Source organism: Saimiri boliviensis, chromosome 16 (assembly GCF_048565385.1).
Source record: "Saimiri boliviensis isolate mSaiBol1 chromosome 16, mSaiBol1.pri, whole genome shotgun sequence".
Classification (NCBI taxonomy): domain Eukaryota; kingdom Metazoa; phylum Chordata; class Mammalia; order Primates; family Cebidae; genus Saimiri; species Saimiri boliviensis.
Genome location: NC_133464.1, coordinates 81,496,614 through 81,521,716, shown reverse-complemented (window position 1 = coordinate 81,521,716; position 25,103 = coordinate 81,496,614). Strand labels below are relative to the sequence as shown.

At 40.2% G+C, this 25,103-nt stretch overlaps 1 pseudogene; it reads right to left on the bottom strand.

Annotated features, from left to right (window-relative positions):
• Positions 1-257: 257 nt before the first annotated feature.
• On the bottom strand, positions 258-24,795 carry LOC101039731 (DNA damage-binding protein 2 pseudogene; annotated as a pseudogene).
• Between the last annotated feature and the right edge of the window lie 308 nt (positions 24,796-25,103).

Sequence of the window (25,103 nt, the reverse complement as noted above, 5' to 3'; positions counted from 1 at the left end):
AAAACTCCATCTCAAAAAATAAAATAATAATAATAATAATAAAACTAAAAAGCCTCTGCACAACAAAAGAAACTATCAACAGAGTAAACAGACAACCTACAGAATGGGAAGAAATATTTGCAAACTATGCATCCAACAAAGATCTAACACACAGAATCTATAAGGGACTTAAACAAATGTACAAGCCAAAAAAACAAAAACAAACAAACAAAAAAACCAGTCCCACTTAAAAGTGGGCAAAGGACATTAACAGTCACTTTTTTTTGTCAGTCGGGTATGGTTTTATTGGCCATATCAAAAGTGAGCACAAATCAAATCACTGCTTGATCCCTCTGCTACCACACACCGAGAGGAGAAAAGTCATTTAGTTCCAAGAGAAGCTTGATTCCAGGATAGATACAGAGGGACCCTTGCAGCAGCTGCATCACCAACTCTGGAGCAGTCCAGAGCAGTAACATGACAGCATCCCAGTCCCACAGTGCCTCAGGCCCCAGCACCCTGCTCCAACCCTACATGTGGATACTTCAGGCCCTTTAACAAATTGCCACCTCTTCTCGTAGGACTTGACCTCATGTGTGGGCTCCAAGGCCTTGTTTGGCCACATCTTCTTTAGTGTCTCTCATTTCTGTGTCCTGGCTTCCTCCTGGCTCCAAATGAGAAGGTGGTAACCCATTGCAGAGGCCAGTATGTCACCCATGGGATTGAACTCATTGAGCGAACTAATGCCAGAAGATTCTGGGCCCTAGAGCTAACACATCATCTTCCCTGAGTTTCCATTGAACACATTGATCGTCCTCAATTCACAGAAGTACAACTTTTGAAATGAGGATCTTGGTATCGGCCAACGACAATGAGGTTGTATTGAGGATACCAGGCTGCCCCTTTGATGAAGGTGGGTTTGCCCTTGATGCCAAAATTCCAGAGCATGATATCTCCCCCTTTGGAACCCACAGCCATGGTGCTGGGGTGAGTTGGGTGCCATGCCAAGGATGTAACCCTCCTGTCAAAAGGGGCGGCTTTTTGTAATATCCGGTAAGAATCCAGAGTGTGCCAAAAGGACTGCTGGAGACCCTGCTGGACAGATGGCCAGGAAGCTCTGCCCAGCTTATGCTGGTGGAGGGTCCTGACGATGCTTCGGCATGGTGGCAGGATCTGTGGGCCAGCCAGCCCCGCCCAGAGGCAGTCTGAGTCACATCTTCTGGTAGGACCGCAGCCCTTCGCACAGAGCTTCTTGGCCTTGGGCTCCAGCTCCCGGGGACTCCTGCTTCTCTTGTTCCTGGGGCGTAATACAATCTCGGAGGTCTTCTTGGTTTCTGGGCGTTTCTTGGGAGCCATCTCGTCCTCCGTTAGAGAGGGTACTTTGCTCTATATGGAGATCATGGAGGGAGGCAACAGTCACTTTTTAAAGGAAGACATGCATGTCGCCAACAAGCATATAAAGAAATGCTCCATGTTGGATGAACCTAGAAACCATCATTCTCAGCAAACTGACACAAGAAAACCAAATGCTGCGTATTTTCACTCATAGGCAGGTGATGAACAATGAGAACACTTGGGCACAGGGAAGAGAACACCACTCACAGGGCTAGGTCAGGAGAGTGGAGGGGAAGGCACGGGGGACAGCAGGAGGTGGGAGTGGGCAGGAGGGGGAGGGATAACACCAGGAGAAATGCCTGACATAGGTGATGGTTGAGGGGGGATAGAGACAGCAAACCAGCATAGCATGTATGTACCTACACAACAGTCCTGCAGGATGCAGGACGTGCACATGTACCCCAGAGCCCAAATACAACAACAACAATAACAACAAAGAAATGCTCCATATCACTAATCATTAGAGAAATGCAAATCAAAACCACAATGAGATACCATCTCAAACTAGTCAGAATGGCTATGATCAAAAAGCAAAAAAAGGCGCAGTGCTCATGCCTGTAATCCCAGCACTTTGGGAGGTAAAGGAGGGTGGATTGCTTGAGGTCAGGAGTTCAAGACAGCCTGGCCAACATGGTGAAACCCTGTCTCTGCTAAAAATACAACAATTAGCCAGGCAAGGTGACACATGCCTGTAATCTCATGAGGCATGAGAGTCACTTGAACCCGGGAGGCAGAGGTTGCAGTGAGATGAGATCACACCATTGCATTCCAGTCTGGGCAACAGAGGGAGATTTTGTCTCAAAAAAAAAAAAAAGAAGAAGAAGAAGAAAAGAAAAGAAAAAGAACAGATGCTGGTGAAGTTGCAGAGAAAAGGGAACACTTATATACTGCTGGTGGGAGTGTAAGTTAGTTTAGCCATCATGAAAAGTAGCGCAGAGATTGCTTGAAAAATGTAAAACAGAATTACCATTTGACCCAGCAATCCAATTATTGGGTTTATACCCAAAGAAAAATGCATTGTTCTCCCATAAAGACACATGCACATGCACGATCACTGCAGCACTATTCACAATAGCAAAGGCATGGAATCAACCTACATGTCCCTCAATGGTAGGTTGGATTTTTAAAATGTGGTACATATATACCACAGAATACTATGCAGCCATAAACAAGAATGAGATTATGTCTTTTGCAGCAACATGAATGGAGCTGGAGGTCATTATCCTTAGCTAAGTAACACAGGAACAGAAAACCAAATACTATGAGTTCCCACTTCTAAGTGGGAGCTAAACAATGAGAATAAATAAATACTAAATGGAGAACAACAGGCACTGGGGCCTTTTTGAGGGTGGAAGATAAGAGGAGGAAGAGGATCAGAAGATAAACCTATTGGGTAACTATGTTTATTACCTGAGTGATGGAATTCTCTCTACACCAAACCCCAGTGAAACACAGCGTACCTGTATAGCAAACCTGCACATATACCCCGAACTTAAAAGTTAAAAAAAAGAATTGAAATTCTGAGAGATACGTGTAAACTTGAAAACATTATGCTAAGTCAAATAAGCCAGAAACGAAAGGACAAAAACTGTACTGTTCCACTTACATAAAGCACCTAGAGTAGTTAGACGTATAGAGATAAGAAAGAGAATGGTGGTTGCCAGGGGCTGGCAGAAGAAGAGTATTGTGGGAGTTAATTGCTTAAAAGTTACAATTTCAGTTTGGGAAAATGAAAAAGTTTGGGAGATGCATGGTGGTGATGGTTGCATAATAAGATAATGTACTTAATGCCATTGAGCTGCACACCTAAAAATAGTTGGTTACTATAGTAAATTTTATGTTATGTAAATTTTGCCATAATTTAAAAAAATATTTTAAATTTTTTCCAAAAAGATTACCAGAATTTTTTTGGAAAAAACCTCAAAAACATTCCAAGAAATGGCAATGTTGTTAGAATAAGTATATAACTTTAGAAGACAACAACTTGTAAGAATAAAATGCTTATTTAGATATTTGGCTTTTTTTGTAAGCTTATTGAAAATGAATGTGTCTGAAAATAAGGTAAATTTACAAAGGTAAATATGCTCTTTAATTAAAAATAACCGCAAAACCCTGGAGTACTGATTCATGCTATAACATGGATGAACTTTTAAAATTTATGCTGCATGAAAGAGAGACACAACAGGCTATATAAATTCCATTTATATGAAATATCTGGAATAGGCAAATCCCGTATTAGTGGTTTCCAGGGTATGGGGCATGAAAACAGTAGAAAATGACTGCTTATTGGGTAAAAGACTTCCTTTTAGGGGGATGCAAATGTTCTGGAACTAGATAGTGATGGCTGCACAACATTGCAAATGGACTAAAAAACCCACTGAATTGTACACTTAAAATGGGTTTTGTTGTTTTTGTTGTTTTAGAGACAGGGTCTTGGTCTGTTGCCCAGGCTGGAGTGCACCATAACGTTTGAACTCCAGGCTCTGAAGTAGCTGAGACTACAGGCACGGGCCACTATACCTGGCTAGATTTCTATACTAAATTTTATGTTATGTTAATTTTATCTCGATTAAAAAGGGGGAAAAAAAAGGCAGGGAATTCACCAACTTGTGTAGGACTCCAAGATTAGTACTTTTGTTAAGATATACACTTATTCAACTATCAAACAAAATTCTAGTTGGTACCTACTTTGTGTAGAAAATGCCTAACGAAATACAGTGTGCTCAGTGTTAAACAGGAAAATACATTTCCTTTAATTTGTGGTTCTGTATTTCGTTTTAAACATAATCAAACATACCTACATGCACAATACAAATAAGCATACACTTAAAATTTTGTTAAATATACCAAAAATAAGGATAAAAAATGATTAACAAATTAAAAAATACTTATATTACTAAAACTGAAAAAGTCAACTTTTATTGTTTATACAGGAAATTCTGACCAGCCTGGGCAATATAGTGAAACCCAATCTTTACTAAAAATACAGTGGTTGCCAGGTACAGTGGAAGAATGGGGCAGTGTAACTGAAAAGGGAGCTGCTGGGGTAATGGAATGTTCTGTGTCATGAAGTAGTGGTGTGCACTCATGCAGGAACCTCCACGTGACACAATGACATAGAACTATCCACATATTTATGAATCATCTATTAAATGAGACATATGTAGAATATATAAAGAACTCTAGCAATCTAATTTTAGATCATTTCCATCATCCCTACAATAAACTTTGCCCAGGTTGGAGTGCAGTGGCTTGATCTTGACTCACTGCAACTTCCACCTCCGGAGTTCAAGAAATTCTGTCTCAGCCTTCTGAGTAGCTGAGATTACAGGTGCATGCCACTATGCCCAGCTAAATTTTTTTTGTATTTTTAGTAGAGATGGGGTTTCACCATGTTGTCCAGGCTGGTCTTCAACTCCTGACTTCATGATCTGCCCACCTCGGCCTCCCAAAGTACTGAGATTACAGGAGTGAGCCACTGTGCCCGGCTAAGTTTTAAAATATTAATTGCTGGTATGCAGACATACATTTGATTTTTGGTATACTGATTTTATATCCTGTTACTTGAGTGAACTTGTTTATTAATTCTTGCAGTTTTATGGTGAACTGTTCATAATTTTCTACATACAAAGTCATGTCATCTGGAAATGCAGAGTTTTTTAACTGTCTCCACCCAATGGGTTATGTCCATCCGCTGCACAATGAAGACCACAGCAGTGCAGTAAAGAAAGAGTTTGACACAAGGCCAGCCATATCTTGTGGGAGAACGAGTTATTACTCAAATCAATCTCCCCCAGAATTTGGGGATTGGGGTTTTTACGGATAATTTGGTGGGTAGGTCAGAAAGTAGAGAGCGCTGATTGGATCAAAGATGAAATCTTAGGGAGTCAAAGCTGTTCTCTTGTGCTGAGTCAGTTCCTGGGTGCCGACCACAAGACCAGGCAAGCTAATTTATCGATCCAGGTGGTGCACTGGAATGCAGGGTCTACAAAATATCTCAAGCACTGATCTCAGGTTTTACAACAGTGACTCCTAAATCGTAATTTCTAATCTTGTGGCTAATTTGTTAGTCCTGCAAAGGCAGTCTAGTCTCCAGCCAACAAGGGGGTTTGTTTTGGGCAAGGGCTGTTACTGCCTTTGTTTAAAAGTTAAACAATGAACTAAGTTCCTCCCAAAGTTAGTTCAGCCTACATCCAGGAATGAACAAGGACAGTTCTTGCCGGTTAGAAGCAAAATGAAGTCGGTTAGGTCAGATCTCTTTCACTGTAATAATTATGTTACAGTTTTTGCAAAGGCAGTTTCAGTTGCACTTCCTAATTTTCTAGATGCCTTTTTGTTTTCTTGTCTAAACACCCTGGATAGAACCTCCAGGATAATGTTGAATAGATGTGGTAAGACTAAACATCTTATTTCTGATTTTAAGATAAAATCATTCAGTCTTTCACTATTATGATGTTAGCTATAGAATTTTCATAGATGCTCTTATCATGTTGAAGACAGTCTTTTCTTTGTTGAGGTATTTAACGAATCAATAGGTATTGAATTTTTTCAAATGATTTTTTGCATCTATTCTAGTGAGCATGTTTTTCATCTTTTATTAATAAAATGTATTATAGTAACTGATTTTCAGATATTAAACCAGCCTTGCATTCTTAGGATAAGTCCTATTTAGTCAAACTGTATAATCCTTTTTATATGTTGCTGGATTTGGTTTCCTAGTATTTTGTTGAGTTTCTTGGCATCTTAACGTCTGGAGAATATTGGTCTGCAGTTAAATTTATGTGTCTAGCTTCAGCATCAGGTAATACTGCCTCATAGAATCAAGTGGGAAGCTTTCTTTCCTCTACATTCTGGTAGATTTTGTGAAAGATTTGTAAGCAATTTTTGTTCAATTTGGGTAGAACATGCCAGTGACATTTTCTGAGCCTTGACTTTTCTTTTGTGGAAGATTTTTAATTGATAATTCAATCTATTGTTTTAGATTTACTTAGATTTCTATTTCTTCTTTTTGGGACAGGCTCTCACTCTATTGCTCAGACTAGAGTGCAGTGGCATGATCTCAGCTCACAGCAGCCTTGACCTCCTGGGCTCGAGCAATCCTTCCACCTCAGCCTTCCAAGTAGCTGGGGGACAACAGGCATGTGCCACCACACCTGGCTAATTTTTGCACTTTTTTCTGTAGATACAGGGTTTCACCATGTTGCCCAGGATTATATCAAACTCCTGAGCTCAAGTGATCTGCTTGCCTCAGCCTCCCAAAGTGCTGAGATTGCAGATGTGAGCCACTGTGCTCGGCCTCTTTTTCTTCTTGTGTCAGTTTCATTGTGTGTCTTGGAATTTGCTAATTTCACATAAGTTGACTAATTTGTTGGCATGCAGTTATTCACAGTATTTTTAAAATAATCTTTGTAACTTCTGTAAGATTGGTAGTGATGTCCATGTTTCCATTCTTGATTGTAATAATTTGAGACTTCACTGTTTTTTCTTGGTCAGTTAACTAAGGTTTGTCAATTTCTTGATCTTTTCAAGAAACTAACTTTTGTTTTTACTGATTTCTTCTATTTCCTTTCTATTTATTATTTCCTTCTTTCTGATTGCTTTGGGTTTGTTGTTCTTTTTCTACTTTACAAAAGTATAATGTCAAGTTATTGATTTGAGACCTTCTTTTCTAATACAGGAGCTTACAGCTATTCCCTGTACATTGCTTTCACTGTATCCCAGAAATATTGATACTTTTCAAAAACTTTTCTTCCTTGTTTGGGATGAGTCTCACTCTGTTGCCCAGGCTGGAGTGCAGTGGCATGACCATGGCTCACTGCAATCTTGCCCTTTCAGGCTCAAGTGAATCACCCACCCCAGCCTCCCAAGAGGCTAGGACAATGAGCATGTGCTATCAGGCTTGACTAATTTTTTTTTTTTTTTTTTTTTTTTTTTTTTTTTTTTTTTTTTTTTGAGACAGGGGTCTCACGATGTTGCTAAGGTAGCCTTGAACTCTTGGGCTCAAGTGGTCCTTCTGCCTCAGCTGGGATTACAGGCGTAAGCCACCACACCAGGCTCTCGTATTTAATTTTCATTCATCTCAAATAATTTTATAATTTCTATTTTTTTAATCCATTGGTAACACAGTGCATCATTTAATTCTTACATTATTTGTGTTTTCCAAAATATTTATGTTTGTATTGTGGCCTGAGAAAATACTGTATGATTTTAATTCTTTTAAAATTTTTGAGACTTGTTTTATGGCCGAGCATATGGTCTAACCTGAAGGATGTTCCATATGCACTTAACAAGATGTCTAGTCTGCTATTGTTGTTAGAATGTTCTATAGGCATTCAATAATATTGTTCAAGTGTTCTACATTCTTGCTAATTTTATGTCCGGGCTTTATCTACTATAAAGAGTAGAGTGGCTGGCGCGGTGGCTCATGCCTGCAATAGCACTTTGTGGGGGCTGAGGGGGTGGATCACTTGAGTTTGAGACCAGCCTGGCCAACATGGTGAAACTCCATCTCTATTCAAAATACAAAAATTATTTGGGCATGGCAGCCTGCGCCTATAATCCCAGCTACTCTGGAGGCTGAGGCAGTAGAATCACTTGAACCTGGGAGGCAGAAGTTGCAGTGAGCTGAGATCATGCCACTGCACTCGCTTCTGGGTGACAGAGTGAGACTCTGACTAAAAAAAAAATAAAAAAATAAAAAGAGAGAGAGAGAGAGAGGAATACTGAAGTCTTCATTTGTTTTGTTGAATTTTCTATTTCTTCCTTCAATTACCTTCTCATTATTCTTAACAGCAAACCTACAGTGATCTTTTACAAAAATAGGGATTATGTCACTCCTCTTCAAAACCCTCTACTGCCTTCATATCTCACTCAGAGTAAAAATCAAAGTACCTGCAATACCTAAAAGTCTCACAAAATGTGCTTCATTACGTCTCCCTGCATTCTGCACTACCCTCCTTCTCCTGTTACTCAGCCACTGAACTCCCACCTCCTTTGTCCACAGGATCTTTGTATTTGTTCTCTGTAATACTCATCTCTCAGACTACCTGCATGGCTCCCTTCCTCACTTTCTTCAGATATTTGTTCAAATGTCCTTCTCGGTGAGGTATTTTCTGCTCACTCTATGTTAAATGGTAATGTCTATTCATTTCCCCCTTTCTTCATTTTTTTCTCCGTGACACTTTTCTCTATCTGTCATAATGTATGTAATCATGTAACTAATGTAATATTTATTGTCTTTTCTCACTAGAATGTAAATTTCAAATGCATAGGGATGTCTGTCTGTTTTATTTTCACTTATCTTCAGCACAGTGCCTGTCACATAGGTGGCCAATAAGTGTATGCTTCATGAACAAATGAATGCCCTGAGAACTGCTTGAGGAAACCAGTCAGCTGGGAAGCAGACTAAGTCAGATTCATTGGTTAATCTCAAATGAACCCTAAACACTAATTCTTTCTGTAAGTCTCTGCAACTGTGAACAATCATTTTCTTAAAATTCTGTCATTCTATTAAAATTACATGTAATAACACTGATATTGTTGAGCTAGCTCATTGCTCCCTTCCACTTCCATCTTTTCCCTCTCTCTTTCCAAATATTTCTTGAGCACTTGCTATCTGCTAAGCACTGGATATAAAGTGGTGAACCTACAGTGACAAAGCCCACACCCTTATGAAATTTGCAGTATATTTATCTGAAATTCACCATGCCAAAGTTACTCAGACCACTGTCCCTACAGGTTCTTTATCCAGTTTACTTTCTGGTTTCAAGAATCTTCTCCTAGATAGACCAAAATTAAATAGAAGTCTAGTGAACAATTTACATTAAACCTTGCCAAATTCATGCATGTAAGTCAGCTTTCAAATAGTCAGCCCTCCACATCATGGGTTGCACATCGGTGGATTCAAACAATATTTTATGGAAAATATTTGGAAAAAAATTAAAAATCACAATATAATAAACATAATATAGAATAATTATTTACATAACATTGTACTAGGTATTAATGTAGAGATGATTTAAACTGTTAGGAGGATGTGTGTAGGTTATACACAAATATTATGCCATTTTACATCCGGGACTTGAGCATTCATGAATTTTGGTATCTGATTAGTTCTGGAAGCAATTCCCCCAGATATTGAGAGGATCGTACTAGAGTTAAGCATCACAGGTATTTTTATTTTTATTTATTTATTTTGCAAGGCAGTCTCACTCTGTCACCAGCCTAGAATGCAGTGGCGTGATCTCAGCTCACTGTAACCTCCGCCTCCTGGGTTCAAGGAATTCTCCTGCCTCAGCCTCCTGAGTAGCTGGGATTACAGTTGCGTACCACCATACCCAGCTAATTTTTGTATTTTTAGTAGAGACAGGGTTTCACCATGCTGGTTAGGATGATCTCAATCTTCTGACCTCATGATCCACCCACCTTGGCCTCCCAAAGTGCTGGGATTACAGGCGTGAGCCACCGCGCCTGGCCACATCATGAGTATTTTTTAAATGAAGAAAATAATTGTTAGTAAAATTGCATTTATAGATTTTGAAATCTAAGTACAAATTAGTAGCATTAAACTAATGTCTGACAAATGTTCTTCAGATCACATTTTATGCTCCAGCTACAAATCGCAGTGCAAAAACTTTTAAAGGCATTTCATATCAACTGTTGTGCAGAAATTTTTATGGCATTGTGGTTCATTACAGTGGTTAAAGTTACTGTCAGTTTTCCAAAAAATAAAGTCTATTTCAAAAATTCCTGGCATACATGAAACTTAAGCCATAGTAATTTTTCTAACGGCTAAAAAGGTTTTTGTCTTTTGTCAGCAAGTACTGTAGTCAAAATATTTCAACCACAGATTCTTCTTATTACATCAGAGGAGAGCCAAGTATTTGAATGATGGCTCAAAGGTACAGAAAGGACACTATAGCAATCAGCAGAAATATTTTAATCTACTTATCAGACCTAAGTCTAGTTGCTCACCTATTTCATTTAACAACCAGCAAGACTGTTTGAATAAAAATTTTGTGGGTTTCTTTTTAAACAAGCATAACCAACTGCTAGTTCACTGACTTTCCCATAAAATTTTACCTGATTGATTTGTAAGCAGTTTCACTAGAAATCTAAGGACATGACAGAATATCAGTGAAGCAAAATCAGCATAATTACAGGACAAATTAAAGTAAAAATCCTAGACTTCAGTTAAAGGCAATTCAGCAAAGTTGTACTATGACCTGCCCAGAAACAAAGCAAAACAGAAATAATCCCATGAGTCTGTGTTCCTGGAAAACTTAGCAGAAGCAAGATCACCATGGGAACGTGTATATTTTGGTCTGGGACTCACCCAAATAATATAATAATCAAAGTTTGCTAAAAAAGGAGATTACTTTAGGAACTTCCTGTGAGAACCCTGGTTTTCCTCTGAGAGTCAAAGCAGAACCAGTAGAAGAAATAGTGGAATGGGGCAGTGCTCGTAAGCTTTTTGGTCTCAGGAAATTTTTACCTGTCAAAAAATTACTGAGGATCAATAACAACTTTTGCTTGTGTGATTTTATCTAACAATATTTACCATATCAGAAGTTAAAATGAAGAATTTTTATGCTCATTAATTTTCATAAAAATTTTTAAAATTCTATTAACATAAACATTTTATAACATTTTCCAGAAAAAAATGTAAGAAGTGTGGCATTGTTTTTAGTGTTTGCAATGTCTTTATTTAATGTCTAGCTTAATCAAAGATAGCTAGATACTCACATCTGCTTTTGTGCTGAATCTATTGCCATATGCTGTTTGGCTGAAGTACAGGAATATGAAGAAAATGCAGCCTCACACAGATGTTATAAACGGGAGAGGTATTTTAGTAACCTTTCCAGATAACTGCAGCTATCCTTATTTGATCCTATTCTAGTGCTTAAGTGTCAGATTTTTTAAAAGCCTAGTTGCAGTGTGAAATCTGAAACCCTAGCAATGAAGTTTTCCTACTCTTTTACATGAAAACTTATTTTTCTATCTTACACTTCAAATGGATGTTTTCTCATTTATTAGTTTGTAAGATTATGTACTGGTCATTTGGAAAATATGGTTTACTCAGTTATGCAGATTATCCGAATATTAACATATTTTTTATGCAATGTAAAACAAAACACATTTGTTAATATCATCACTGATCTCATAAAAAAAAAATAAGTTTTGGGGAGCTGTAAAGCTCACAGTTACGGATACAAGTTTCCAAAATACAAAATTTCACTTAAAAGCTCAAATTTTCATTGGCAACAAACATTATCAGTTGTTTTCACTGACGTGGCAATCTGGATTAGCTCATTTTTCAAAAATGTCTGCCAAATATCCAAGTCTGAAGCATCACTGTTTGTCAATCTTTCAAATAAAAACTGTTCAATGGAATAAAGTGGTGGTGAAGTTCAGCTGTCAAGTGAAACAACAGCAAAGCACTTTTCCTCCAGCCAACCATCATACTGATTAGAAGGCACGTTTCATTGCTGTACTTCTCCTGCCTTGGCCTCTTAATGAATTTTATGTGACAAAGCAGGAAGCATGAAACACTTAAGATCTTTAAAATGTGGACACTGGGCTCTATGACCCTTGCCTGCAGCCCCAGCTACTAGACAGGCTGAGATGGGAAGATCACACAAGCCCAAGAGTTTGAGGTCAGCCTGATCAGCTAGTGAGACCCTGGCTCTAAAAAAGGGAAAAAAACAGACTCAAGGGTAAAAAATTAAAAGTAAATCATGTTTTAGCATTATTATGAAAACAATCTGGACTCACAGATCTCTTGCAAGTCTGAGACACTCAGGACTGCACAGACCAGACTTCTGAGTATGGGTGGGCTAGGAGGAGAGAAATGGTCAAGGACAGCAGGAAGGTGATACACTTTGTACTTATCAGCTGCCAGGTACTGGACAAAACAGAAAAGATGTTCTCTGTTCCTTGTCTCATGTGGTAGTAGAAACCCAAATCCCTCTTAAACAAGTATCTCTGTACCTCCATTTTAAGGGCAAAGAAACAGGCTTACAGAAAGCTGCAGAACAGAGCTGGAAGCTAGTCTGTTGGCTCCAATACTCTTGCTTTTTTCCAACAATGGAAAAAGATGTCTTCTCTTTTTTTGAGACAGTGTTTCACTCTTGTTGCCCAGGCTTGAGTGCAATGGTGCGATCTTGGCTCACTGCAACCTCGGCCTCCCTGGTTCAATCAAGCAATTCTCCTGCCTCAGCCTCCCGAGTAGCTGGGATTACAGGTGCCTACCACCACATCCAGCTAATTCTTTTATTTTTTTTTTTTTAGTACAAACAGGCACATTGGTCAGACTGGTCTCAAACTTCTGACCTCAGGTGATCTCCCTCTTCGGCTCCCTCCCAAAGTGCTGAGATTACAGGCATGAGCTATCACGCCCAGGGTATCTTCTTTCTAACTAGCTTTGCTATAGGGACCCCTCTCTTCTAGAGTGCCCTCTTACAAGCCATATACCCCATGCAATCTCCTGGACTGTTTCCATTCCTGTGCAGGCCCTTGCCTCTTTGAGTAGAATTATTTCTACTACCAGTTATCTAAATCAGAGGTGACAAAAATATGGCATATACAGGTGCTTTTCTTCCCAGTGAAACACCTTCATCAGGTATTCATAATCTTTAATTTTCAGCAAGCCTGAAATTAGCCTTAGAACCTTCTCAACTCAGGTCCAGGTAGCCATAATCAATCATTCAGGGCTAACAACAGAAGTAAAATGTGTTTGTCTGCCTCACCTAAAGTCATTAGGAAGCAATCCTGAGGGATCAGCGGGTGAACCTCTTCCTTCCTTCTTTAAAAACACAAAAAAGTAACTTTGCCAGGAAAAATATGTGCACAGCTCCAGGTGTGTTACCTAGGAAAAACTAATATAATTATTAGAAGTGAATATTGTTGACTTCAACTGACCAACCGGTCTCTTAGAATTCATTCCAAGTCCCAACAGTCTACTAAGTGCTTCCCATCTACTTCCAAAGTCTAATATTGACAACGAAGCTGTTTCCACATTCCAAATTGTGTTTTATTCTTGAAATATAGCTTGAGCCTCTCTAAACCACTGCAATGACTTCCCCAACTGCTTCATCACTTCAACACATTTCCCATCTGAATACTTCTGGTATTTGATTTGGTTCTGCCTCACGTTGTACTGGCCTTAGAGTCTAGAGCAGCTGAAGACATTTTTGAAGCTAGAACAAAAATCAGGATTGAGACAGAAAAATCTGGCTGCAGACAATGAGGACGTGTGCTTGGGGGTTAAGACTCAATGTGAATGTCCAATCACATGGTTACCAGCCTGTTTATCCTGTAGGCTTTTCAAGTAAGGAATCAGATTTTGGAAGGAAGAACACAATCTTTGCCTTGCTCAGTTAAAAAATAGATTTTTAGAACTTCAGGATACATGTCAAAAAAACAAAAATAAAATAAAAAATAGATCTTCGTCTTATTCATCCTGCTGTTTTTCAGGATCTCAAATAAAAAGTTTGATGGGGCCAGGCGCAGTGGGTCATACCTGTCATCCCAGCACTTTGGGAGGTTGAGGCGGTTAGATCACCTGAGGTCAGGAGTTTGAGACCAGCCTGGCCAACATGGCAAAACCCTGTCTCTACTAAAAGTACAAAAACTGGGTATGGTAATCGGTGCCTCTAATCCCAGCTACTCGAGAGGCTGAGGCAGGTGAATTGCTTGAACCTGGGAGGTGGAGGTTGCAGTAAGCCAAAATCACGCCACTGCACTCTAGCCTGGGTGACAGAGCGAGACTCTCTCAAAAAGAAAGAAAAAAATTGATGGAAAAAAGAGTTTTTCACAATTATTCTTCATATGTTTTTCAATTATTCATAGTATTTCTAACGCTCATTACTTTAGCTGTCATTACAGAGTGATATTTTTCTGGAGACAAGAATTCTCATTATATACCTTCTACACTAGAAACTCCTAATCAGTTCCTATCTGAAATTGCTCTCCTGTCAATCTACCAGGACAAAGAACAAATAGTGAGTGGTGAGATACTCAAAAGAGGCAACCAACTGGAGCCTCTCACATAAAGGACAGAATCTTTTTTTTCTCCAAGGTTGGAAAATTCGTCCTCCTGGAATTAATCAGCCAGTCTTCTGAACACCAAAATAAAATAAAACATCAGCTTTGTTAAAATCCCTTCACAGAGGAAAACATGAAAATAGAAATATATTGATGTAAATTTAGCTTCAAGTTGTGTTTTGTGTAGCATTTCACTCAAGCCTAGTGCAAAATTATAAATTTCCTTCATTTTTAAAAGCCACATCCCTGTTCATCTGTTGGCCTTCTTTCCTTTGGTTTTTTTTTTTTTTTTGAGATGGAGTCTCCCAGGCTGGAGTGCTGTAGGACGACCTTGACTTACTACAACCTCCGCCTCCTGGGTTCAAACAGTTCTCCTGCCTCAGGCTACCAAGTAGCTGGGATTACAGGTGGGTGCCACCAAGCCCAGCTAATTGTTTATATTTTTAGGAGAGATGGGGTTTTACCATGTTAGCCAGACAGTCTCCATCTCCTGACCTCGTGATCTACCTGCCTTGGCCTCCCAAAGTGCTATGATTTCACGCGTGAGCCACCGTGCCGTGTTGGCCTTATTTTCTAAGACTACTGGACAACTTTTACTACTCCAAGATCCTAAAGTTGTTATCCATCTCTATGCCTTTACATAAGCTGTTCCTCTGCTTTAAATGCCATTACTATTGTTTTCTGATTAAAGTGCTACTCTCATCAAGTCAAACCTCTGTGAAGCTCCCTTTTTTTTGTTCAAGAGTTATTCTCTCTTCCCATCTCCTTCCTCTAACCTAGGTGCAGTGGCTTACTCCACAGAACTCCCATGTCACTCATTTTCAGTGTCCTCTACTAAACCACTTAGAATATTGTAATGAACTCGCTTTTTTCTTCTACCAGACTCTTTGTGGGTTCCTTGAGGGCAAGGATCATGTTTTATTCATGTCCATAGTCTCATCACTTAGTGCAGTACCTGATTTAATCTATAAAAATATTGAAGATATTTTGATATTTCCTATTTTCTACATGTAATTTACTTCATATTTCTTTTAAAGTTTCAATCCTTTTTTTTATTCTCTTAAAAGCTCTGAAACTAGAGACAAATTGACCATTAGTGACTCAGGAAACCACTTTGTTTTTCAGATCTGTACAATGGAGCTAATGACACAAATATGCATTTTTTTAGAATGCACCTTAGGTTCTGGGGTACATGTGCAGAACATGCAGGACTGTTGCATAGGTACCTACACGGCAATATGGTTTGCTGCTTCCATCCCCCCGTCACCTATATCTGGCATTTCTCCCCATGTTATCCCTCCCCAACCTTCCTACCTCCCGCTGTCCCTCCCCTATTCCCCGCCAACAGACCCCAGTGTGTGATGCTCCCTTCTGTGTCCGTGTATTCTCATTGCTCAACACCCGCCTATGAGTGAGAACATGTAGTGTTTGATTTTCTGTTCTTGTGTCAGTTTGCTGAGAATGATGGCTTCCAGATTCATCCATGTCCCTACAAAGGAGACAAACTCATCATTTTTTATGGCTGCATAGTATTCCATGGTGTATATGTGCCACATTTTCCTTGTTCAGTCTGTCATCGATGGGCATTTGGGTTGGTTCCAGGTCTGTGTTATTGTAAACAGTGCCACAATGAACGTACGTGTGCATGCAACACAAATATATTTTAAAAGCCTATAGTAAAAATAAATGGCTTATCCTCTTGAGAGAAAAATGCTAAATAAAAAAAATAAAATACTTTAGAAAACCATTTCACAATATTTTATGAAGTCAGACATACATTCTACTGATACAGTTTGGCCCTGTGTCCCCACCCAAATCTCATCTTGAATTGTACTCCCATAATTCCTATGTTGTGGGAGGGACCCAGTGGGAGATACTTTGAATCATGGGGGCAGTTTCCCCCATACTGTTCTCGTGGTAGTGAATAAGTCTCATGAGATTTCATGGTTTTATCAGGGGTTTCTGCTTTTGTATCTTTCTCATCCTCTCTCCTGCCAGCTGCGAGGTAAGACGTGCCTTTCACCTTCCACCATGATTGTGGAACATACCCAGCCACGTGGAACTGTGTCAAATTAAACCTCTTTCTTTTGTAAATTACCCAGTCCCAGGTATGTCTTTATCAGCAGTGTGAAAACGGACTAATACACCTACCTTATGATCAAGTGATGTAACTCCTAAGCTGGGCCAGGTGGACTAATACACCTACTTTATGATCAAGGGATGTAACTCTTCAGCTGGGCCCAATGGTGCACATCCACTGACCCAGCTACTCTGGAGGCTGAGGTAGGGGAATTGTTTGCCAGGAGTTTCAGGCTGTAGTGAGAGCTATGATCACACCATAGAACTCCAGCATGGGCAACATAATGAGACCCACAAATTGCCATCAAAAGAAGAACAGAAAAACAAATTTTGATATATTCATACAGTGGAATACTACTTTAGCAATAAAAAGAACTGAACCACTAGTACATGCAATATGATTGAGTCTTAACAACATTCAGCCAAACAAAAAAAGCCACAGGGAAAAAGAGTAAAAACTGTATGGTACCATTCATACGAAATCCAAGATTAGGCAAAACGAACTTATGTTATAGAAATCAAAATATTGGCCAGGCTCATGCCTGTAACCCCAGCACTTTGGGAGGTCAAGGTGGGAGATCATTAGAGGCCAGGAGTTCAAGATCTGCCTACATAACATAACAAGATCCCATCTCAATCAACCAAAGTATCAATCAGAAATCAGAATATTGTATGTTTTTAGGTTGGGGGGGGTTGACTGGAAGGGATGTCTACTCTGTGGTTATACTGGAGCAGGGAGAGGGCAATTCTGGTTCCTTTGGTTTTGATGTGGGTAGGGAGTACCTTCCTAAGAATATGCACATGAGATAGGAGCTAAGGCCCCCAAAGTAAATAGAGGTCTAGTAGGAAGAAGGAATGAGTATCAATAGCTAAAAAACAATGTCCCAATGTCCACTTTGTAACCCAACCCCTCATTTAGTATTGGAACTCCTTCAACATCCAATTCAGCTAAAACAATATATGAATTAAACTAAATATTAGGTACCCTGCGTCTAAATAACTCATCCCTAGGGCCTCCAGATTAAAAGGATGGATTAAATATCCTCATCTAACTTTGTTCCCTCTTAGAATCCCATTAAATGCGCGCGTGTGTGTCTAAAGACCTAAAGCATTGGGAGGATAAAAAGTAACAGCAACATTTTGAAGGCTGAAAAACAGATGGACAAACGCCAGCTGATACAGGTGAGTTGAGAAAGCTCAATCCCAAAACGGCAATGAAAACACCTGAAAAGCAACCCTTTGTGCCCTGCAGAATCTTCTAAACACGTAAGACTAGGTAGCACCAATTACCTCCTTGGGAGTTTCACTAAGAATTAATTAAGATAATATTTGTAAGTGCTTACTGGCACACAGAAGGAGCCCTCAGGAAATATTAGCTATCACTACCACCGTCATGCCTCTGGTTAAAGCAAGTCAGATTCTCAGCTGTCTATAGAAAAAGATTCAGCATTCTTTTTTCTTTTTTTTAATGGGCACAGAGGGTATTTATTTAAGGTGGTGGTTTTCAAACTTTAAAAAAAGTAGAAGACCGCTTGTTCTGTAAACAAAATCTTACATGAACCTTGCTATAGGAAACAGATAAATGTGGTGCTCCTCAGGAAGCAGCAAGGGTGTGGGGCCTGGGCTCTACCCTGTTACTTTCCCCCTTGTTCTATAAAGGAGGCGCTGACATTCCTGAGGAACACAATTGGTTTAAAGGGAAAGGGACAAGAAGTTAGGATTTAGACAAATAAGTAAACAAATAAAATAAATGAACGGAGAAAAACAGAAAGGCTTTCCTTAATGTGAAGAAGTGGAGCTGGAAAATCACCACTCTGTAACCATCACAGTCAAAATTGCTTCAAGAATCATTGATGAATACTTAATCCAGGAGGGAAAGTTTGTTTAGAAGCAGGATATTTGCATGATTTTCATGCAAACATATTGCACGTAAGGGAGAAAATAATGCTTATACCAGGGCAAACATTACTCACCTGCAGACTTGAAAAATGTGAATGTCATGTAAGGCAAGAAAAGGCTGAAGTGCTTCAGATTACAAGCTAAGAAAGATACAGCAACTATTAATAAATACAACATAGGATTTCTGACTGGATCATGTACTTTAAGAAAAAAAATGCCATAAAGGACATTATTGGGACAACTGACATTTGAAATGCGGATTGTAAATCTGATACAGTCTGGGTGCCTGTAGTCCCAACACTTTGGGAGGCTGAAGCGGGTAGATCACTTAAGCTCAGGAGTTCAAGACCAGCCTGGGCCACACAATGAAACCCTGTCTCTACAAAAAATTAAAAAATTAGTTGGGTGTAGTGGCACCTGTGGTCCTAGTTAGTTGGGAGGCTGAGGTGGGGAAGATGGCTTGGGCCTGGGAGGTGGAGACCACAGTGAGCTAGGATCATGCCACCACACTCCAGCCTGGGCCACAAAGCAAGACCTCGCCCCACCCCTCGCCAAAAAAAAAATTGATACAAGCAGTGTATCAGTGTTTAGTCTCCTGAATTTGGTTAATGTACTGTGGTTATATAAGAGAACGTCCTCATTCTTAGGAGACATGAACGCGTACAGTATATGGCCTAAAGGGGAAAAGGTATGTGACCTACTCCCAAACACTTTAGAAAAAAATATATATGGTGCATTTACACATATGGAGAAAACAGTGGTTCTTAAAGTGGGATCCCTGGAGGGGCAGCACTGCCACTTGGGAACTTGCTTCCAATACAAATTCTTTGCCCAACTAGAATCTACTAAATCAGTTGTCTGGGGTGGGGTCCAGGAGGCTGTGTTTTAACCTGAGCATTCCTGGTTGTTCAGACACATGCTAAACTTTGAAAACCACTAATACAGAGAATAAGAAAACAAACGTGGTACAATGTTAAAATCAGTGAACGTGGGGAAAGGGCATACATGAGTTTTCTGTATTACTCTTGAAACTTTCCCAAGTTTAAAATTGCTTCAAAACAAAAATTAAAAACAAAATTACCCTGGTACAGTAAATGTAGTAGAGGTGTGGAGAGGAGACCTGGGAGATAGAAAGGCAAATTACAGGGTTAGCGCAGGAACCATGCAAGAGGTGATGTGATTCACAACTAAGACTGTTGCAGCACCAGTGCCTAGTGAGGACAGTGTATCTGCAGTCTTCAAGTAACAAATCTCCTCCTTGCAGAACATCTGGGCACCAACCAATACTAACCTGAAGAGGAGGGTCCCGCAATCTCTGTAGAGAGGTTGCCTTCAGAAAGGCTTTCTGGGAGCATGAGGAAAACAGCAGTCACAGCACTCCAGATTTCTGTCAAGGGTCGATCTGAGAGTGACATTCTCGTTCATTGCTGTAATTTTCACCAGTTTTTGGAGTCATCCGGTAATGTGTAAGTTATTCCAACTGGGGAGATCTTCGATCAGAATACTAGTGCTAAAAACCTTCATATCTGATACACTTGTGAAAATACAGAGGGTTAGTGTCCAAGACTGATTGACTGCTAAGGTATGTGACATGAGGTTGAAACCACCTTTGCAAAGATCATGAAAGTGAGGTAAGTCTAGCACAGGTGACAGCATCCTGCTTCCAGCCTCAAAGGCTTGACTCAGCATTCTCTGGCACCATGGTTAAGAACCTTTACCATTGATCTTTGGCTTTATTTTGCATCACTCTTGTTTTGCATGGGTGACACTACATGCTCGTACTCACCGGCACATGCTACGTTGTCTCCTGCAATGGAATGCTCTTTTGTCTTCATCTAATGCCGACTCATGTTTTAACTTCTTGGGCATCACTTCTTTTAGGAATACTTTTTCAGGAATCAAGAAGATGAGAAAGATCAAGCCACTGAAGGACAAAGGGAAGAGCGTGCATCAAGATCCGAAGGCGAGAAAGAACCTGAAGTGCTTATGTAACTGAAGAAGGCAGTGGGAGACACAAGGAAGGGAGGGAGGAGACAGGAGGCCCCAAGGGAACCTGACAAGATAAGCAAGATCCAGTTTACGCAGGACTTTGTAAGACAACGTAAGGAATTTAGATTTTATTCTAAGAGCAACAGAAAGCCTGCGGAGGGCTGTAAGCAAGGGTGGGATATAATCAGGTTTATATTTTTAAAAGATCACCCTGGCTACTATATGCCAAATGGAGAGAACAGGGGCAAGAGAGAAGAAAAAGTGGCCATAAAGACACCATGGCTGTAGTTCAGAATGAGATTATCAGTGGCGGTGGCCACAGAGATGGATGTCAAATTGAATAGAAATTTTGAGGAAAGGCTGGAATCAAATCAATTGGTAGTAAGCAACATAGAGATGAAATTTAAAATTATAGTCATAGGAGTAAACAGAATTACCCAGGAACGCAATATAGAAAGAGGAGCAGGGGACCTACCTCCAAGATCCAGGGAAAGGTAGTGACTATTTATAGGACAGGGAGAGGAGGGAAAACAGCGAAACAGACTGTGGAGTGGTCAGGAAGGGTGGTGTGCCATGGAGGAAGAGGTGGCCAACAAAATCCAGTGTTTGTGCAGATCATGAAAGAACTGGGAATGTCTTTTGCCTTTGGCAACATGTAAGCAGTTGATGCCTTGATAGGAGGAGCTTTAGTGGCATGACTAGTACAGAAGTCAGATGAAACTGAAAAATGAATGAAAGATGACAAAGAGATAGTAGTGCTCATGTATTACACTATATCACACTGCTAAACTTTCACAATTTTTGATGTATAAAACCAAAAATTTCATGACTCCTCTTTTCCGTTTTCATTGGACAGAAGAAGCATGAACCTATAGGGCAAAAGTTAGTAAGGAATGTGAGATCAAGCAGAGTCAGAAAGAAGAGGGTTGCGGGTTTTAGGTGGAGCACCAGAGCATGTTTGTACAAGGTTAAAAATGAGGCAGTTGGCTGGGTGAGGTGGCTCACTCCTATAATCCCAGCACTTTGGGAGGCTGAGGCGAGCGGATCACTTGAGGTCAGGAGTTCAAGACCAGCCTAGCCAAGATGGCAAAACGCTGTTGCTACCAAAAATATAAAAATTAGCCAGGTGTGGTGGCATACCTCTGTAATCCCAGCTACTTGGGAGGCTGAGGCATGAGAATTCCTTGAACCCAGGAGGTGGAGGTTGCAGTGAGCCAAGATCATGCCACTGCACTCCAGCCTGGGCAACCAAGAGAGACTCTCTCAAAAAAGAGGCAGTCATCAGCTGAAAGAAAGGTGGGAGAAGGAAGGAAGGTTTGATAATCAAAGAAATGACAAGAAATAATCTTTAAATATAGAATAATGTGAGACAAACTAACAAATGTTAAGAAGGCTTGCTTATTTCTGCTTGAATCCCTGACTGTGGTGAAATGAAATGCAGCTCCTCAGGAAGAATCTTAAAACAGGATAGACTGTAATCCCAGCACCTTGGGAGGCCAAGGCGGGCAGATCGAGGGGTCAAGAGATCGAGACCATCCTGGCCAACATGGTGAAACCCCGTCTCTATTAAGAATACAAAATTTAGGCAGGCGTGGTTGCATGTGCCTGTGGTCCCAGCTACTCAGGAGGCTGAGGTGGAAGAATCGCTTGAACCCAGGAGGTGGAGGTTGCCATGAGCTGAGATTATGCCACTGCATTCTAGCTTGGTGACAGAGCAAGACTCCGTCTCAAAAAACAAAAAAACAGGATAGAGCACATGGCCCCCCGTGTCACTTGCCTGAGTTACATATGTTCCTGAAATAGTAAGTGAACTTGACCCTTGTCTTTTCCTACATGAAGATGTCTGAGCGGGTTAGTGATTATGCTTCTACAATCTATAACCAAATGTACTTTAGTAATCTATAAACAGATGTACTCTTACACCCAAACTTTAATGAGATTTCACACGTACAGAACCCCCACAACCTACATAGAACCAATGGGCTGAAACATCACTCTGGAGCCCTTTGAAAGAACTGCCCTCAGGGCATAAACCTTGGTCTACAGCACTCAGTAAGACTTCTGAATAAAACTAACTTTAATTATGTAAAAGCTTGATTTTTCAAGTTGACAGCAGGTAAGCAGATTAACCCAGGAAGTGCAGAGGGGATGATAAACAGTAAAGTACCCATTTGTTAATGGTTGATCATGAATTTATGGGAAGGGCTAAAAACACAAATGCCAACAGGGGCCAGGCAGGTAAATGACTGAAGCAGACTGAGTGATGGAGGAACTCAAGAATGCATGCCCCATCTAAAGGGGCAGCCACTGGAGTGCTGCCACCCAGACTATCAGCTCTATGCTGCCAGATCTCCTGATTTTTCAAGGGAAACCAGAAATCTTGATTATTTTTTTAATATCTTAATTTTCAAAACATTCTATGGGCTCAGGAAAAAAAACATATCTAAGTGCAAAACACTGCAGTGCGCTGCAGTGCGCAGATGACTAGTTAGTGATTTGTCATCACATCAGACGACCTGTTTACAAGATTTTCTTCAGTGGTGCTCAGCTGTGGAGGTACTGTCGTGGTTGCATTTATCCAAGGTTCTATACATGCTAAGAAAGTGATGGGGGCCAGGTGTGGTGGCTCACGCCTATAATCCCAGCACTTTGGGAGGCTGAGGTGGGTGGATCACCTGAGGTCAGGAGTTCGAGACCAACCTGGCCAACATAGTGAAACCCCATCTCTACTAAAAATAAAAAATCAGCCAGGTGTGGTGGTGGGTGCCTGTAATCCCAGGTACTCCTCATGAGGCTGAGGCAGAATCGCTTGAACCCAGGAGGCAGAGGCTGCAGTGAGCTGAGATTATGCCACTGCACTCCAGCCTGGGCAACAAGAACGAAACTCCCTCTCAAAAAAAAAAGAAAGAAAGAAAGAAAGAAAGTAATGGGAAAGGAAAAGTGACCCGAGGTAGTGATTGCTAAGGGAGTGATGGTAATGATGAACTACAGAAAATTAGGTTGACTAAAGTTGAATACAGAAGCTAAAGGCTAACGGTTACAGTGAAGGTAGAGGAGTCAACACATTGAAGGAATCAATACTAATCCTATTCCTCCTCAAGTTCTTCAGGAAATTATGTTAAGTGCTGATGACCGTGGTCACAGAATGCATACATTTTAAAAATGGTGCCGCTGTAGTTTTTAGAAATTACAACTTCCAAATGCATCAGGAGAGTGAGTCGAAGAAATGCAAATTTCAAAAGCGATTATTATTTATATTCAATCAGATAAGGGTTCTGTTACTTAGCTGATTTTTAAAAAATGCATCCTAAAGATAATACATATAATCGTGAGAAAAACATCAGACAAATCCCATGATTAGGACATCCTACAAAACATAAGACCAGTACTCCTCAAAACTGTCAAGGTCATCAAAAGTAAGGAAAGTTTTGAGAAACTGCCACAGCCACAAGAGGCATATATGGAGATGTGATAACTAAATGTAATGTGGTATTCTGGATGGAATCCTGGAACAGAAAAAGGATATTAGGAAATCTGAATAAAATAACCTTAGTTAACAGCAGTGCAACAAACGTGACATATTAGCATAAAATGTTAATAACAAGGCAAACTGGATGCTGTGTATATGGAAATTCTCTGGATTCTCTCAAAAAAATTTAGAACACTCTTAAACCATATTGAGAAAATACATATTTTTAAAGGTGTAGTGAATAAAACCATGGCGACCCATATACTTAATATCTTGTTTAATAAGTTAATACTGTTAGAGCCTCCCTTTATTGTCCCCCTCCTTACCAGGTAAGACCGCTTTTCTAAATTTGACTTACATTCTCTTGTATTTCTTGACTACTTTACACGTTTATATAACTAAGCAATTTACAAGTTTTAGAGTTGAATGTACATGAACTGTCATACTATTTTTCTACATCTTTCTCTTTTTGCCTCATCACATTTCTGAGTTCAGTCCTGTTACACCGGCGTATAACATTACATTCTATTAACATCCCATAAAGTATTTATTCTCTTACTGATAGACGTTTCTAATTTTTTTGCTTCTACCCACAGCGCTGTTACACACATCCTTGTTCAGTTACCTAAGTTTCTACGGGACGTATAGGTAGGAGCAGAGTGCTGGGCTCTAGTGATTGATTATCTTGTTTTACTAGGTTTCGCCAAATTGCTTTCCAAAGAGGTTTTAACATTTACGCACCTGCTAGCAGATGCGTATGTTTAGACGTGCGGAGGAAAAACTCTTTAAAGACATACAAACTAGATAACATACTTGCTTCATTCTCGTTTGACTTTCGTACCCACGCAAATTATTTCTGGAAACAAACAGGTAGCTGCTACCAGCCCTTTCGGCAACACCAGCAACAGTCTTCCGTAGGAAGAGCCAGACACAAAGCAGCTTCCGGCGTAGACAGTGACGCAAAGGAGCACGTAAGCACGCTCGGGGCGTCTGCGTCCTGTTCGCCGTCCTGGAAGGCCCCTTTCCGGGCTGTCTGACACGATACAAGTGTCAGCTTGTGTTGGCCGGTTGCCTTTCTTTCGCAAGAAAGGAAAATATCCTCACAGACTCTCCTTATTCTCAGAGACTTGTTTCCTTCCCTAGAAAGGAGTCGCTTTTGGTTGGCTTTTCCTTCAGGCAGCGCCGCGGGCAGCTCACAGGCCCTTGTAAGTCTCCCGCCGTGGCCCCACCTCCTTCTTTTCGGCCGGAA